The 16,431-nt window shown below is 38.0% G+C and overlaps 1 protein-coding gene across 2 annotated transcripts in view; it reads right to left on the bottom strand.

The window, feature by feature from the left end:
* Positions 1–16,431, bottom strand: part of LOC107219784 (microtubule-associated protein Jupiter) — a 58,923-nt gene that overhangs the window by 27,839 nt on the left and 14,653 nt on the right. The gene's annotated exons all lie outside the window — the stretch shown is intronic.

A 16,431-nucleotide genomic window follows, 5' to 3' on the forward strand; every position in this document is an offset into this window, starting at 1 on the left:
ATGTTGCGAGATTCACCATAAATCGACAGTGCAGTGCCGGTCAGGCAAAGCCCTGAACGATGGTGTAAAGACAAAAGTGATTCAGCCTTTGCATCGTTTCTCGATTTCATTTATTTACCAGCGATAATAATTTATCGAAATCAAGAATTAGGAGTATTTCCCCGAACGAAGAATAGACGTTATTGCTAGTCTTTTCTCCATCCGCTAAATCGCTTTCGCTCGCTGCACAGTTGTTATATACCCGATTTACTTCACGGTCGTCATACTTTGCACTCCGGTGCTGTGGAAGATCCGGCGAATATTCTCAACAATTCCTTTGTAACAAGTTCAACGATTTCGCGAAATCCTTTTCCCATAAGTCGATGGAAATATCGCTGATGCTGCTATACGGGAATTGATTAGTTAACCCGTCATACTTCCAATGAACCGGGGCATTCTTTTGCTTCGCGAAGCGTCTGCGAACAGGATTCGTCTTCCCGTAGAAGCATTCCGTTCGAGAATGGTCATTGCAACATTGATGGACGCACCGTTGCACTTTAAACCGTACGTTACAGAATCAAAAGAAAAAAACAAAAAAAAACCAAAAAAAGGAGAAAGATAAACGCGCGATCAGTGAGCATCGCAGACGACGAAGTGGAAAAGTGTGGAAAGAAAAACACGAGTTAGTTTCTTAACGGTAGGAGTAATTGCAAAGTATTTTTTACCACGGTCTGAGCCAATCAGAGTAGGTAGATACAAGTAGTGCAACATGCGAGAATCGAGTTTCGGTCACTGAGCACCAAGGAGCATTCCCATGTGGGATGGATGGGATATCCTAGGTGTGCGAATCGAGTTGCCAGAGGTAAACGGCGAAGAACTGCGGCGTGAGGAATGGAAAGAGGTTTGCAAAAAGACGAGATCGCGCAATACTCGGCTACACCTCGGACACCCGCAGCAGCGAATCTCTCGCTGCAAAACGCATGGTAACCACTCCGAACGCATCTGAGACATTGTCCGTTTTTTCGCCGTCCAGGAAATTATGACATTTAAGGTTTTTTTTTTTTTTTAGGAATAAAGATAGGAATTTTTTCGTAACCGTTTTTACGAGCCACAATTACAATTGCAACATCTTTAAATGTTATTTGCCAAATATTTTAACGTACAGCAAGCAACTTGACATTAACATATCGATTTATCGAATTTCACATATTACATTAGCGGTACGAGCAATAAATATAATAATATGTTCCATACATGGGGAGAAAAAAAAATCACATTTTCTTTAAATCGATCTATCTATGCAAGAGAAGCAAATTTGAAAAAAAAAATTTCAACGAGTACCTATCACTGTTCCGTATATCGAAATCTGAGTTACCGATTAGGCTAAAAATAAAATTTTCAACGTTCATTGGTAAATTTTCGTGACATTTCATGACATTTAAGAATTATTAGGTTTTTTCAGGTCGTCAAGACACCCTGGGACTATAAGCAGGTACCTACTTTACCGAATTATTAACCCGCGGCTGTTTTTACTCCTCCGCGCTGCAAAGCGAGTCGAAAAACGACGTCGATAATCTCACCAAGACAATCGAATCGTTTGATACCTTCCGAAATGCTTTGTAAGTTTTCATTTGAAGTTAATTTCATTCAAGTAATTTCCAATCTTTCGAAATATTTCCGAATGACTTTTCGAAGTTTACTAAGCTACTTGAATACAGTTTTGGGCGAAACCGAGTCCGAGGATAACATAAACACTGAAGAAAGCCTCACCGCTGTTGGTAAAAAAAATTAGGACAATTAATTCAAAACTCTGTCACGAAGTGCAAACGAGGTGCTGTTAAAGTACATCCAGTCCGTTAACCGGGAAATTAAAGTTGCAGGCGGCAATAGCGGAGGTTGCACCGCAGCGGATTGATCTATGTAGGTAGAACAAAGTCCGCGCCTCGAGTTAGCCGAGATTGTAGAGAACAATAGGCGGGGCCGTTCGGATCGAGAACGACGATCGTTGAATCGGAAGATCGCTGATCGGCTATCGGGTATATCGAGGGTATCGATATTTAAAAACAAACGACGCGATGCAGGCACGCGCAATGCGTTCCAATGGAGAAAAAAGACGATGGTCAGGCTTCCGCAACAACGGTACCTGCACCGTTTCGACGACGAAAGCACCTTGTACCTAAAATATAGCCCCTTTCCTGGAAGCCCGATTACGTCGCGATTAAATCAAGGGGCCGGACACGCGCTTCTCCGCGTACGTCTTGCCGATCCCACACACTCGGTGCATGCAAAGAAACTCAATTCGTTTCTCGGTGTGACCCGAAGAGTTAACCAGCACGGTTTCTGAAACGAGGTTACGACTCTCGACTTCGATTCTTTGTTGAATTTTTGAGTAATCGGTAGGTTTTAGACGAAGAAGCAACGCGAGCGCAACGATGTCGAACGACGATCTCCGCCGCCGCAAACAAATCTACACGTCCGTAAAGGTCTGTCTGTGTATATCCAGGATTATTTGACGAGAAGCGAAGGATACCGAGGAGAATAATCTCGTGGTTTGGATTGAGCGTAAAACATCCGAGGATTAATATTCTTTTTGCATGCGGAAGGAGTATAGCAAGGGGGAATTTCACAGAGATGTAACATCGAACGACGGCGATGAGTCCGCAGTCGTTCACCTCGAGCGCATCTTTCAAGGACAAGAATCCATCTGGTAGATGAATCGCACCGAGACAACTGGCGAAAAGTATTGCCAGGGGATCGTAAGAAGCGGGATTTACTCACGGCGAGTCGAAGTCGAAGGTGTTCGAGGAAAATTTGCCGAAGAATCAGCTTTCGCGGACACTCGTCACTGATAACGATTCGTCAACGGAGTCCGAACTTTGCACGCGTAATATTGCGATTCGTTCGTTGGAATGTCGGAAGAATCACCTGCGGATGACTCGCTGAAAGACAAAACGCACTGTCATGCCGTCTAATATTTATATGAATATATGTAGACATATATATATACACATATATGTATATTGGACCGCCGCAAATAAACCTTCATTTTTTTCCGATCACCCACTTCGTGAAAACATAGTTTATAAACATAATGTTGAACCTCGTGAAAGAAAATCGCCGTGAGATTTTTTTAAACAATGCCCACGGAATCGAAGAAAACACGTATCTATGTATAAAAGTATAGATAGTCAGATACTTGCGAGGTAGCATTTTGCCAAACGCTGACGGTGACGAATTTTTCAATTCCGGTCGATTAAACTGCATTATTATAACGAAGTTTGTAAAAGCAAACGCGACTGTCAAAGATCGCGATGATCGATAGAAGCTGCGTAATTGCTCACGTGTAATTATCTCGACCGGTTACTTCCGGTTTCGTAACAATCTCATACAAATATTCAGGCGTGATAACCGCGCCTCTCGCAATGAAGTTGAAAGAAAACTGCTCTGCGCGATTCTGACACGTTTTCAGCGATTTTTTCATCTACGGAGAAACTCGAGAGCTAGCTTCGGATTGTTTCTTATACATACACCGATGAAAGAATTCTAAATGGTATAATAACGCAAGAAACGTAGCGGAGTTTCTTTCGATAATACCTGTATACATGTAGCTGCGGTAGCTGTAGTTAGCCACAGCTGTGAAGTTGTACCGTCATCGCGAGGAGAAAACGGAAGAAGTAAAAAGTTGTGTAGTGGAAGAGGAGGAGGAAGAAGAAGATGAAGAAGACGAAGAAGACGAAGAAGACGAGAGGCGGTTGGCACGTTCCTGAAAAAAAAAAAACCACAACTTGCAGCAGTCGACTGACCACATCTCCGTGAATCTTGATAGAAAAATGTTTAGTTTACAGTTAATAGAGCTGACGGTGATCCACGTCGCAGTGCTTGTTTAATCAAAATTCCATACCCGGCTCCGAAAGAGCCGATGGACAATGCAGTATTTCAAGTCAACGATTACGGTTCTCTACCGTTCGAAACAACGTGAGAAATCGAAACGAATTCCCATTTTTAGGCCAAAGACGTTTCTGGTACGTATCTCCCTTTTTACCATAATTTTCGCATGTGTATATAAGATTAAGATCCTCCGGCGTAATGGCAGAAAATTCAAGACGGACACGCGCTACTCTTAGCCGCAACTTCCGGTGTTCTTCCGGGGAGCAGCCGAGCGCGATCAACATCCGTATCCATCTCGAGGCTTTGATGCGTTACAGAGAGAGCCTAATTAGGAGCACGGAGAGCATGCGGCTCGTTCTATCGCTGTCTTCTCTTCAATCTTGTTCGCGATAATAAATATACGCACATACACGCAGAGTTTACAAACGTACCTACACAAAAGTTTGTTGTTGTTGCTTCTCGATACGCATTTGATCACTCGAACGGCACTGTGTTTCACAACGATACAATACTCGTGTAGAATATAACAACGCGCAGGCATAATCAACGAAGAACAACGATTACCGATCGTCGAAACAATTTCGGGGGGCTTGTCTCATTAGCATGAGTAGCTTTCGGTCGGTGATATCATGTATAATAGCGGAAAAAGGATAAGTCTGTACGTAATCGAATAGAGATTCGACCGCTTCGTCATTTTTTCTTTTCAATCGTGTACTTGAATCGCGAGGGATAAATTTGAAAAGTTGATTTGTACCTACTTTTGCAATGAAATTGACGAAGCCATTAAAACCGTCGCCACTCTGCATGTACAGTATGTTTATTAATGACTTGGGCTTCCGGAAACAATTGAAGGTTAACTGCGTTAGGAAGAAAAAATTTGCTGGAAACAAAACTCACTATTTATGACATCTCTTTTACAAAAAGTCGTCGCTAAATTTTTGCTTCGATCGGTCTTCGCGTACTTTTATTTCAACAACCTACTGTGACATTTACTGTTCCGTTCTGTCCGTTCCGTGTGTTTTAATCTATAGTTTTCCGTTCGTTTTGATCTATAGTTTATACAGCGTTATTTGGGAAGAAAAAAACATTTTACAACAGTCACGAAGTACCAAATTACAGGTTATACAAACGCCCCAGTAAAATGCATGACCAAAACAACAAAAGAATTTTTACACATCAGAGTTTTCTGTGTGAAATAGGTACAGAAGAAAAACTAGAGCCCAATTGTTTTCACGCAGTTACTTTTACAGCGTGGGTATATTTTATCGTAGGTGAAAAATCTCTCGGCGTTACGAATCGACGTAAGTAAGTTACGTATTTTGCGCACGTGTCTGATGTCTGATTAAATTATTATAGCGGCACACACGCTGTAAGTACCTGCGCGGCGTGTAATAATTATTACACATCACGTATATTATATATACGTAGGTACAATACAATAATATGTAAAAGAAACGTGAACTGGTATGCGTAACTTCGCACACACGTCATGTATAGGCTGTTGAAAGGTGTAACAAAATTAACGAAAACGAATCCGTTATATACACACGTGTATAGCAACAAATTATCTTGGACCGTTTATTTCCGTTTTAATTTGTTCATTTTAAACTAAGATGTACATTTTTCGCATTAATGATCGGTATAATGTTGCATTATTTTGTGCAGTATTTATACAATTTATTTATAAATATATTCGTTCACCACGATGTGACGTCGACGAAGAGAAGTTGGACAATGACCCCTTCTTCACGTTTCATGAGTGTCGTTCGTTATGTACACACGTCTACAAGTAGCACGTGGAAGAACAGAACGCTATTTTTGTTTTCATAATGCACGGTTAAATATATGCGGAAACTCGAAAGCTGCATAACGCGAGATGCGATTGAGAAGAAGCCAAACATTAGGATTATAAAAATATGTAACACCGGTTTGTATTCTTTATCCGACGCAGAATTTCAACGCGAAATTTGTTTCATTTCATTAATAAACGTACATTATGATACACGATTGCAAAAGAATAAACTAATCATACTCGGATCCCGTTTCTTTCACAGTTTCTGGAAAAAAATTACATCAAAGCAACAAAATCTACCGACTTTGTAAACAGGTGATTGATTCAATGTTCGACCCTTTTCCGACGGAAATAAATGTATCATAGCATCGGTATAATGGACATAAAATGACAACGATTCATAATTCAGTGAACTGAGTGATATAAAAATGACAATAATCCGTGGAATAAGAATAATTTCGAATAACGGTTTCAACGTGATTGAAAACTTTATCTTACGTATAATATACACCGGAATAATCGACCTCACGATCCTAAGTAGTACACAAGTACACCTTGTATATAATAGATTGCTGAACACAATAAAAGAGTCTTACTTTTCGATAGCGAAATCGATGCAGAGGAGTTGTTAATGGAAATTTGATCGGCTGTGACCGATTCTAAAGGATAATCCAGCGGTAAAATATTATCAACTTTCTAATAGTTTCAGTCAAACGTGACGTAAACAATAATCGTGACACCGTATAAACAATGTATCCAATCAGCTGCATCGGTAAGTTCATATTAGACAGATGTAAACAATTTTTTTCTCGTTTCTTGTCAACTTTTTCCCCAACTTCGATTCGGTTGCTGAATTTAAAAGTACAAAATTAAACGACGTTTTTAAAGCGCCTAACATTACATACTTTTGTATTACTGCCGCATGAACAATCAGCTCAACTTCAAGTCTGTGTGGAATAAAAACCTGCACTGCGGATGCCTTTGTAATTTCAAATTGTAACGATCCGTCAGAATTGGCAGAATTCCAAGACACAGCGCGATAACTTCAAACGAACAAGATTTTCGATAATATTTACGAATCATTATCTGCGGATGAAAAACATCTCTCTGTCATGTCTACGTAACTTTTACATAATACTTATTGATTTCGATTTAGCCAAGTAGCGAGACATTCATTAAATTCGAAATTCGACAGAGACGTTATATGTAATAGAAAAACGACGTTGCAATTGTCTGTCAAATAGAAAAAGAATAAATGGACCCGGATTGAAAAGAGCGAAGAACGTCAAGACTGCGATTGAAAAATTCTGGATCTGAGAATTTTAAAGCGAAACGCGTAAGTCACCAAAAAAATAAACTATAACATTGAATAAGGCCTTAACGCCCGCTAGACTTGAAATAACAGAAAATGACAAAGCACAAAACCGCGTTAATGATTATAAATTAACCGCATTAATCATAATAAGTCACGGACATTTTTCGGATTAAATTCAGACACAAATGATTGCTCCGACTCTGCTTCGATTCAAGAAGAAATAAAAATAGGGTAACGCAATCCTGATAACGAGCTCATCACACCTAATCGTTTACAAAACCTACCGCAATCACATAAATACCTATGTGACCGAATAGGTGGGAGTGGCGACACGTCTGACGTCACGCGATCACGTACACGCACGCCGAAGCATGATTCCGGTCGGTATCTTCATTTCCGCAGACCGCAATACCATCCGAGTTATCCTGCGAACGCGGCAATATAACCTATTCGCAATTTCATATTTAAATATATTACGTTACACGTCCATAAATATATATATATATATATATTCTTCTATATTCTATATTCTATATTTTCGCACGAGATAGACGGTGAATTAAGGTAAGCATTTTTTTACGTGTTATTTCAATGTAAAAACGAAAACTCGAAAGCGGGATCTGTAAACATTATCCGATCGAGCTCAAATTTGCAGGAGATTAGTTTATGAAAGAGCAGCAAAGAAAAAAATCAATTTTTTTTTTGTTGAACCACCCTATATATATATATTATATATATATTTACAAATCGTCGAAATGAAGAACAGAGATTCTTAAATTGAGGCGTTCGAAATACGTTTTTCAACTAAATACATCGATCTTTTTCTTTTATGGAAGTTGTTCGATTTTTCTTCTGGTAAATAAATATCGAACTTGACAAATTCAATAGTTTTCAGTCTTTAAACGTTGTATAAATGTAATTTTCTCCAGTTTTCACTTCTAAATTTATTTTCCTTTTCTCATCAGCATATCAACGAGATTACAAAGTAACCTACCGAAACTAATGTTTTTTTTTTGCATCTCCCCCACATTTCGTAGACAACAGAAGACAAGCGATTAGCTTGGCTATTTCACACTTTCTCGCATTTCCAACAATGCAGCACAATAGCTGTTTGACATAACCTACAAAGCGAATCTTGCCGAGACAAAATAAAAAAAAAAAAAAAAATTAAATATCACCGCACAGCTCTCTCGACTCAGTCGGCAGCGATGCCTCTCTATATACATTGATCAAATTTTTTGTTGTAATTTTCTTCATTTCTACGTTTCTAACACAATTAATATACATACATAGTACATTTATTTCTCAACACTTCTACTACAGCTGAGAGTCAATTTAACGGATAATTTAAATAGCGCGAATCGTTCCACACTCCGCGATCCAGCAACGCGGTTCAATTTTACGTTGCGTAATTTATAACAGCGCAGATGATAAGTAACACCGTGCAGATTATCAAGTTATAAGTATATATATATATATATGTGTGTGTATAAAAAAAAAAGAAGAAAAAAAGCATGAATTACAAAGTAAGACGGGAAATAATATCGGAGGATCGAATCGTTCGTGCGAAAAGGCAGCAAAGGGAAACTCTCGACGTGACGCGGTGTGCAAATCGCGATCTGACTCAGCCGATTCGGCTCGACGGGCGTTTCATTGGCTGTTTCGTTTCGGAGCGTCGCGACGTCTCGTCTCCTCCGCGCAACCTGACGATCCGTGAACCGCGAAGTTGAAGCACTGGTGATTAGACGATGCAGACTTCCGCTAAACATTTCGCGCGTATCATAAATTCATCCTAGGCCATGTGGCGCGACTGCACCTTCGACGAGAATCAATTATCGTTTCGCCGATGACGGTGAGGACGAATTGAACAACGTACGTGGTATATTCCATGTCGAAATTATAAATATATATAGTTAATTCGAATAAAACAAACTAAGTTTTCATAACCGGACCCCTGAAATTATTAAAATCCGTAGTTCTTGATTAGATTATTGGTTTTTTCTGTTCTTTTGCTCACCGGATTCCCAGAAATTGTTTACAAAATACCCGAGAAATCTTACATTATAGTATATTTATAACGTGCAAGTGTAATTTTTGACGAGCATCCGTTGTACGGTACTCGTAAAAATCAATTTTTATCCAATCTAGAGATAACCGTTTCGTATGAGAAGAAAAAAAAAATAAAATTTTCAGGCGATATCTAGAGATGTCTAGGGTGATAGGGTCGAAAATCTTACAATCAGACTAAAAACGCCAGAGTTTAATCATTTCTATCGTTTTAATCTATAAAATCTTTTCATACCTCGTGTTATTCGATTTTCTTCAAATTCATTTTTATTACACATTAGGAATGTTGTTTAAATCGTGTCCGTTATACATCACTGATGAAAACAATATTACCGGAGATTTCCGAAACCGTTTTCCTCACTTTTCCTAACTTTTTCTCCCGAAACTCCAACCAATAATTCATCCATCCTTAAGGTTTCACGCGTTATACACGCTTGCCTTTTATATACCTGCATCGTGACAAAACCGGAGAACAGCGGCTTGGGGGAGGGGGGAGTATATACCGTAATTGGAACGCCGTTCAAGAGCCAAGACGATGAATAGAAAAAGAGAGAGAGGGAGAAACAACGTTCGATGCTGCGGTATCTGGACCAAGGTTTCATTTCCGTATGGCCGCTGGGGAATTGCTAATTATACGGGCAACCTGTGCGCAGGGCACAAAAGGTCATGTATTAAGGATATACCAAGTGTACAGTCCGGTGAAAACAATATCGATGGGAAAGAGTCAGGAAATAAGAAATTCACAAGTGCAGCTGAGGTTAATCAAGTTGAATTGGGTCCTCGCGATGCAAAAACGCAACAAATGAAGAAAACTAACGGATTCTGATTAAAAAAAAAAAGAAGAATTATCTCTGTTACTTATCAAAAACTTTTTACATCTATCATAGGATTCGAGGTTTTTTTGTTTTTTACGAGAATTGCGCCGTATAACCAATTTCAATAAATCACATCAATATCAAGATCGATAAAGAATTTATTTGTCGATTTCGTTGATTGATTGTAAAAAAAAATATTGTATGCAAAACTAATACAGATTACGTGTAATCATGTAATATACTTTGTTTCAAAATATGTTCAACTTATTAAAAACTCGTGAGAAGTGATTCGTGTGAAATTAATTTATGAATACAATGAACTGTTACTGATTGAAATTGGACAAACCGTGATAGGAATTCGTGATTAACAAAAGGCGCGAGATTATGTGATCCGTCTGACAAGTAGATTATTGATTACCAAACTATTGCGATCAAAGTACAATGTTTTTCATTTTTTTCTGAAACAATTTTTAATGACAAAACGTATCGAAATTGCGTTCCGGTACTGATTCAAAATCTCTGTACATTAATTTGTCCGTTTTGATGATTTTTCAACGAGACTGTACACTTGATACATGACATCCTCTTTGTAACAAGACGATCAGTGAGGCAATTAGTGCCTACATAAATACCGGCGTCCCGTAGAATCGAGTGAAACGCTTTTGTTAGAATTCTACATATTCGACATTTTCGAGGAAAGTTGCGTTAATATATTGCTGTTCATGTATATAAATGTAAATACACGTATGTATAAATAATCTATACAGTGATGCGGCGAATTCTAAAATATTTGCGACTGCATAATAAAAGTTGAGTACAAATATACAACGAAAGGTGGCTCCAGGGCGATAAACTTGAGCGTGCTTCAAGCGATGCAGATCGTACTGTACGTGAAAATACATCCGCATCGTCAGCGTCGTAAAGCGTATATGGCGACTAAAGATTCCACGCAGCTACATAAACCTCAAGCACCGAGGTTGTCGTATATCAGCCGGTGAGAAAAAAAAAATCAAATGAATAAATTGTAAAAGAAAATAAATAACATCGAGTCGTTATAAACAGTAAGAAGCATCTTTCGTCTTTCTTTCTTGCCCCCTTCGGTTTATTCGTTCATTCGTTCATTTTTTCATTTATATAAACGCTGTGAAGACTTGACCGAATTTTAATTACTAAACGAATATTCGTGTACATGCATATAAAGGACGCAATTAAACTTGTGCGAATTCGATTATTTACGCAAATATACGCACACTGTATATATAATCTGTGTGCAGAATGATGTTAGGTGGAATAAAATTTTTAAACCGCATTCTCATTTTATACCAAGTGAAAGAAATTTGTTAACTTTGTTCAACATTGTTTTACGCGTGATATTTGTGATACTTGATGTTATAGTTATTAACATTTAAACTGAAATTTATTTGTTAAATTTATAAGTTTTGTAACTTATTACGATGATAATTGTCGTAAGCCGCAGTAAACAATATATTAAGTAAGTCTTGTTAATTAAAATCGGGTTCAACTGCACTGATATACATGTAAATTCATATTTTTCATTTCGTTTTCAACACACCCGAGTTTTTTCGTGACATAAAAAGCTAAAAAATTCGATATGAAAAAGCGGAAAAACAAAACGCAAGAACTCGGTTCCTTCTGTTCCTCGATTCTCGTTCAAAAAATTTTCCAACAAAAAAAAAAAATAGAACATCCGGGCGAACCGGATGACCGGTTATAACACGTCATAAGTACCCTGCGTGTGTGTAAGAATTGACGTATACATGCGATATGGGAATGCCATGGAACACGAGACGAGGATGTGGATGGATGAGGAGGTACACGGATGAACAACGCGGGATGAAGAAGCGGTGTAAATATGTGTAATACCCGGAGTTCCCAGTGCAACTGGACACCTTGAATAAATATCAAATGAAATAGAAACGAGAGAATAACTTTCCCATGTCGATTTTTCCCCTCCGCCGTAAAAAGAAAACAAATTGAATAAATTAAGAAGAAAACAAAAAAAAAAAATAAATAAAACTCATTCATCAGCAAAATCAGCTTCACCGCGATCAATTAAAACTTGGGAGTTTTCTAGCTCCGTCGATAATTCTGAATATAGAAAGACTGTCTCGTTGTATTGTACAAATGCAATAAAAATGCCGACGATTTTCTCCGTAGTATAAAATTGTTTTTTTACATTATTTCTTAGGTCATTCTTTGAATTTGATAAGAAAACTCGATTATCCGGATACTTTAATGCCGTTTAGGTTACACAAAATACCTGTTATCTCCACAGTTTATTGAACATAGCGTAATATAAATATCGAAATGCAAAGAGAAATACGTATTTTATACCCGTATGATAAAAACGACTCGACGAGTCGTCGATCTTGTGGCATGCGTTATAAACGTGTGATAAAATCCCCATAAATCTCACATAAGAAAATAATGACGATGATTACAGTACAGAATAACGCCTAACAGTTTACTTAGAACGGGTCTTTGAATGATATTGCACAGCGAGTGTAGAAACGAGGACGAGAGATGGAGGATGAAACTTGCAAACTGGGTACAGAAATACGGAAGTACACTTATAATACAGGTACTTAGTCTAGTTGTTGGAACGAATCGCTCTTCCACATTCGCAGCTTTTCGTTATTAGCATTATTATTATTATTATAACAATGACGACAATGATAAATATCGATGCAAACGACGATCGAATTACATAAGCGAGGTTGAATTTATACCATTTACGTAACAGTTCGTTAACACCGTCCAGCTAAATTAATTAATTTCTATCGTTAGTAGAATACATACATACATATATGCATAATAAGTATAAGGAAGGCTGGAGGGTGCGCCGCAGAACCTCGAGCCAATTTATTAAACTGGTTTTTAACACATGAAAATCATCGAACGCGTTGTTATCGATATAAGTGTATGCGACCTACACACGCTCTCTCGAGAAAGGCTTGTAACTATAGAATCGAGATGTTTGAACGTTCTTACAGCTATTACGTACCTCATGATACATCGCATTCATAGATCAGCCACAAATTTTTACTCGCGGTAAATTTCCGACGCTATTTATGCATATATATATATATATATATATATATATATATATATATATATATATATATATATATATATATTGTGTGTGTGTATACACGTATAATATAACTCGTGAAACCCGGAATTACAATCTCGATACAGCGACTGTACATATTAGGATGTTCGTAGTAGCGACGTGAGAAACATTCTTTATAATGAGTCATGTCGCGGGAATTCATTTGATCGTCAATCATTCGCGAATAATTTGTCTCAATAATTTCGAGTCGACAGAGTTTCCTCCCCTTTGATAAACCTTCGCGAAGCCTGAATGAGCTCTCTGTTGAACGTTGTTAGATTCAGGCAATACTCAGATTTCGAACGAAGTTGAATAATCGTTGAGGGTTTGAACGGTGCTTCCGATAAGAGACAATCTCGCCGGCGTTGTCTGGGGTTTAATTAGCCCTGACAAGATGAGCTGGAATTAGTCCGTCTGGTAGTTTGATCTAATTTCATTCACCGAGCGCCACCTACTCGCGAATGGCGCAAGTTGTAGGCATTTAAAGCGGAGACTTTAACAACGGTCAACAGACAAGGTAACAGCACCATTCCTTCCCTCTAATTCCGCATGGCATTGCAATTCGCGCGATTACTTGCCGCAGCTGCGATTACACCGAGATTAATTGGACGATGATGGATCATCAGCGTTAAGTCGAAGCCGGAGAATTAGGTCTGAAATGAATTTAAACGGTCTGGAGGGAAGAAAAAGAAAAAGAAGAACAAGAAGAAGAAGAAGTAAGAGAAGAGACACCGAAATGCGAAGAGGAGCTGGAACTCCACGAGGTCCATGACCGAGCAAAGAGATCGCGGCACATTCTCTCGCAAATAGCATAATGAGATGGATGGACCGAACTCGACGGCCTGCAATTCTTCTACCGTCATGCTGCTTCTCGGCTGATCTCTGCTCCGTCGATCTATAATTAGAATTGATTAATAAAAGTTTTTGGTTTTTTTTTTTTACTTCGCTCTTACACGGTTAGATATGCGGTGTTAAATGCAACATTTCGGTGTTGATTTTACGACCACTCGGTGTCAAGATTCGAACGATTTACACCGATTATGTTTAATTTTACACTAATCGGTGTGGAGTTTTATTGACACCGTGATTTTTCTTACAGTTTTACCACCGTTTAACGTTAGTGTTTGATATAAAAGATATCCTCTCAAAAGATGAGCTCTCCGGATCAAGTCAATTTATTTCGCATTTTTGTTGAAAAAAAAATAAAAAATCAAATTTCACTCATCGTTGAAAGTTGAAATACTCGTAAGCTATTCAAAGTTATTTAAATTAATGCATAGAATAACAATGCTTTGTTGCAGAGGTTTGGAAGGCTTGAAAAAACAGCATGAATTTAAATAATATTCAACAGTTTACGAGTATTTCAACTTTTAGCGAAAAGTGAAATTTTCCCATGATAAATGCATGGGGAACAACAACTAAAATAGCGACCTGTTAAGACTTGAGATGGAGAGCTCGTCTTTTTTATGTCAAACACTAAGAACGATATTGCATCTTTCTGCGATCTTGACGCGGATCGATGAATTCTAATGCTGTCATAGTATGCCATGATGCTCGGTTTACGATTGGAACGGTTATATCGTATTACTCGGCTGCAGTACAAGAATACGAAAAAAAAAAAATATGCAGAAAATGTGCGAAAGGTTTGGACATTGTCGTGATCAAGGAAAAGGAAGAAGCGAATACGAGTCGATAGAAATTGAATTGCTTAAATGGGTTGGAAATTCGTAAAGTCGATGTAACGATGCAGTATTTTCATGAAAAATGGTTGTTTCATAATTTTTACAGGCTTGTCTGGAAATCGGTAAGCCGTAAATGAATGGAATTGTGTAACCGCATACTCACGTTAATATTTTACGGCATAAAGTCAACTGCTCACTTCGAAGTCATTAATTTCTATAAATATTTCTTATAGGTTAAAGTAACCAACTGCGATACCATTTATATGCGCATTTGCCCGAATTATAAATTCAAGTAGGTACAGATAATCCTCTCGCAAAAATACGACTTGACTCGGTGGATGTAACGTATCCAATTATCGAAATCGAGGGTCAGTTAAATTAGAGCCCGGTCACTTTGGCATACGATAATTAGAATCTGATATTCGTCCTTGGATTAGTTTTCACACTGCAAAAAATGCGTCCGATATTTCGTTGATAGTCGACCCTCGACTCGACGTTTATTGTCCTCGAATTTTCTGCCCACAGCCGCAAGTTCCCATATACGGCATATACCTAGCCATATAGACAAAACCGACGGATGCTGGTTTGAAAAACTGCGAATTACGTCGAGTGTCAGGTTGATTAATAAGCCCGGTAACCTGCCCGCGATATATAAGGACTGTATGAAAGATTGAGAAGCCGAAACAATTTCACTCTTCCACGTGATATACAGGGTGTCCCATTTTAATCTTACATCTAAATTATCTCGAAAAATATTGCTCTGATCAAATTTTGTTTGAAACAAAAGTTTTAGAGTTCAAAGGGGGACGTTCAAAAAAAATTTTGTTGAAGGTCCCAAATTTACAATAGCGACGCTACAATGGCTGACATGGTTTTTTTTGATGGAAACCTAACTTTTTTTTATGACAAAACAATGCATTGCATTGAAACTAACAACTTTTGTAAGAAACATTTTTCGATTCAGATTGTGGTTTTCATGTTGGAACTCCATTTTTGACTATTTAGCGCTGTCCGGAAGGTACCATACAAAACCCAAACAAACCCAAATAAACCCAAATAAACCCAAACGAACCCAAACAAACCCAAACAAACCCAAACAACCCCAAACAAACCCAAACAACCCCAAACAAACCCAAACAAACCCAAACAACCCCAAACAAACCCAAACAACCCAAGCGCTAAATAGTCAAAAATGGAGTTCCAACATGAAAACCACAATCTGAATCGAAAAATGTTTCCTACAAAAGTTGTTAGTTTCAATGCAATGCATTGTTTTGTCATAAAAAAAGTTAGGTTTCCATTAAAAAAAACCATGTCAGCCATCGTAGCGTCGCTATTGTAAATTTGGGACCTTCAACAAAATTTTTTTTGAACGTCCCCCTTTGAACTCTAAAACTTTTGTTTCAAACAAAATTTGATCAGAGCAATATTTTTCGAGATAATTTAGATGTAAGATTAAAATGGGACACCCTGTATGATACGATGAAATGTGACGGGAGAACGTTTAAGGAGGACGAACAAGCCTCACCGCCGTCTGTGTCAAAAATTAGGAGCGGAGAAGAAAACCGTTTATAAAAAATCTTGGGATTAGCAAATTTGAATAATTTAAGAAATGATTTTGTAATTAGAACGTTCAGAATTATCAGACTCTGGTGTTTTTCATGAGATTCTAATGGCTTTGGGATCATTTTCTTCTTACATTGTAAGACACAGCTATATTATAATGTGAAATTTCTTGAATTTGTTTCAGACAATTTGTA

Source organism: Neodiprion lecontei, chromosome 4 (genome assembly GCF_021901455.1).
Source record: "Neodiprion lecontei isolate iyNeoLeco1 chromosome 4, iyNeoLeco1.1, whole genome shotgun sequence".
NCBI classification, from domain to species: Eukaryota; Metazoa; Arthropoda; class Insecta; order Hymenoptera; family Diprionidae; genus Neodiprion; species Neodiprion lecontei.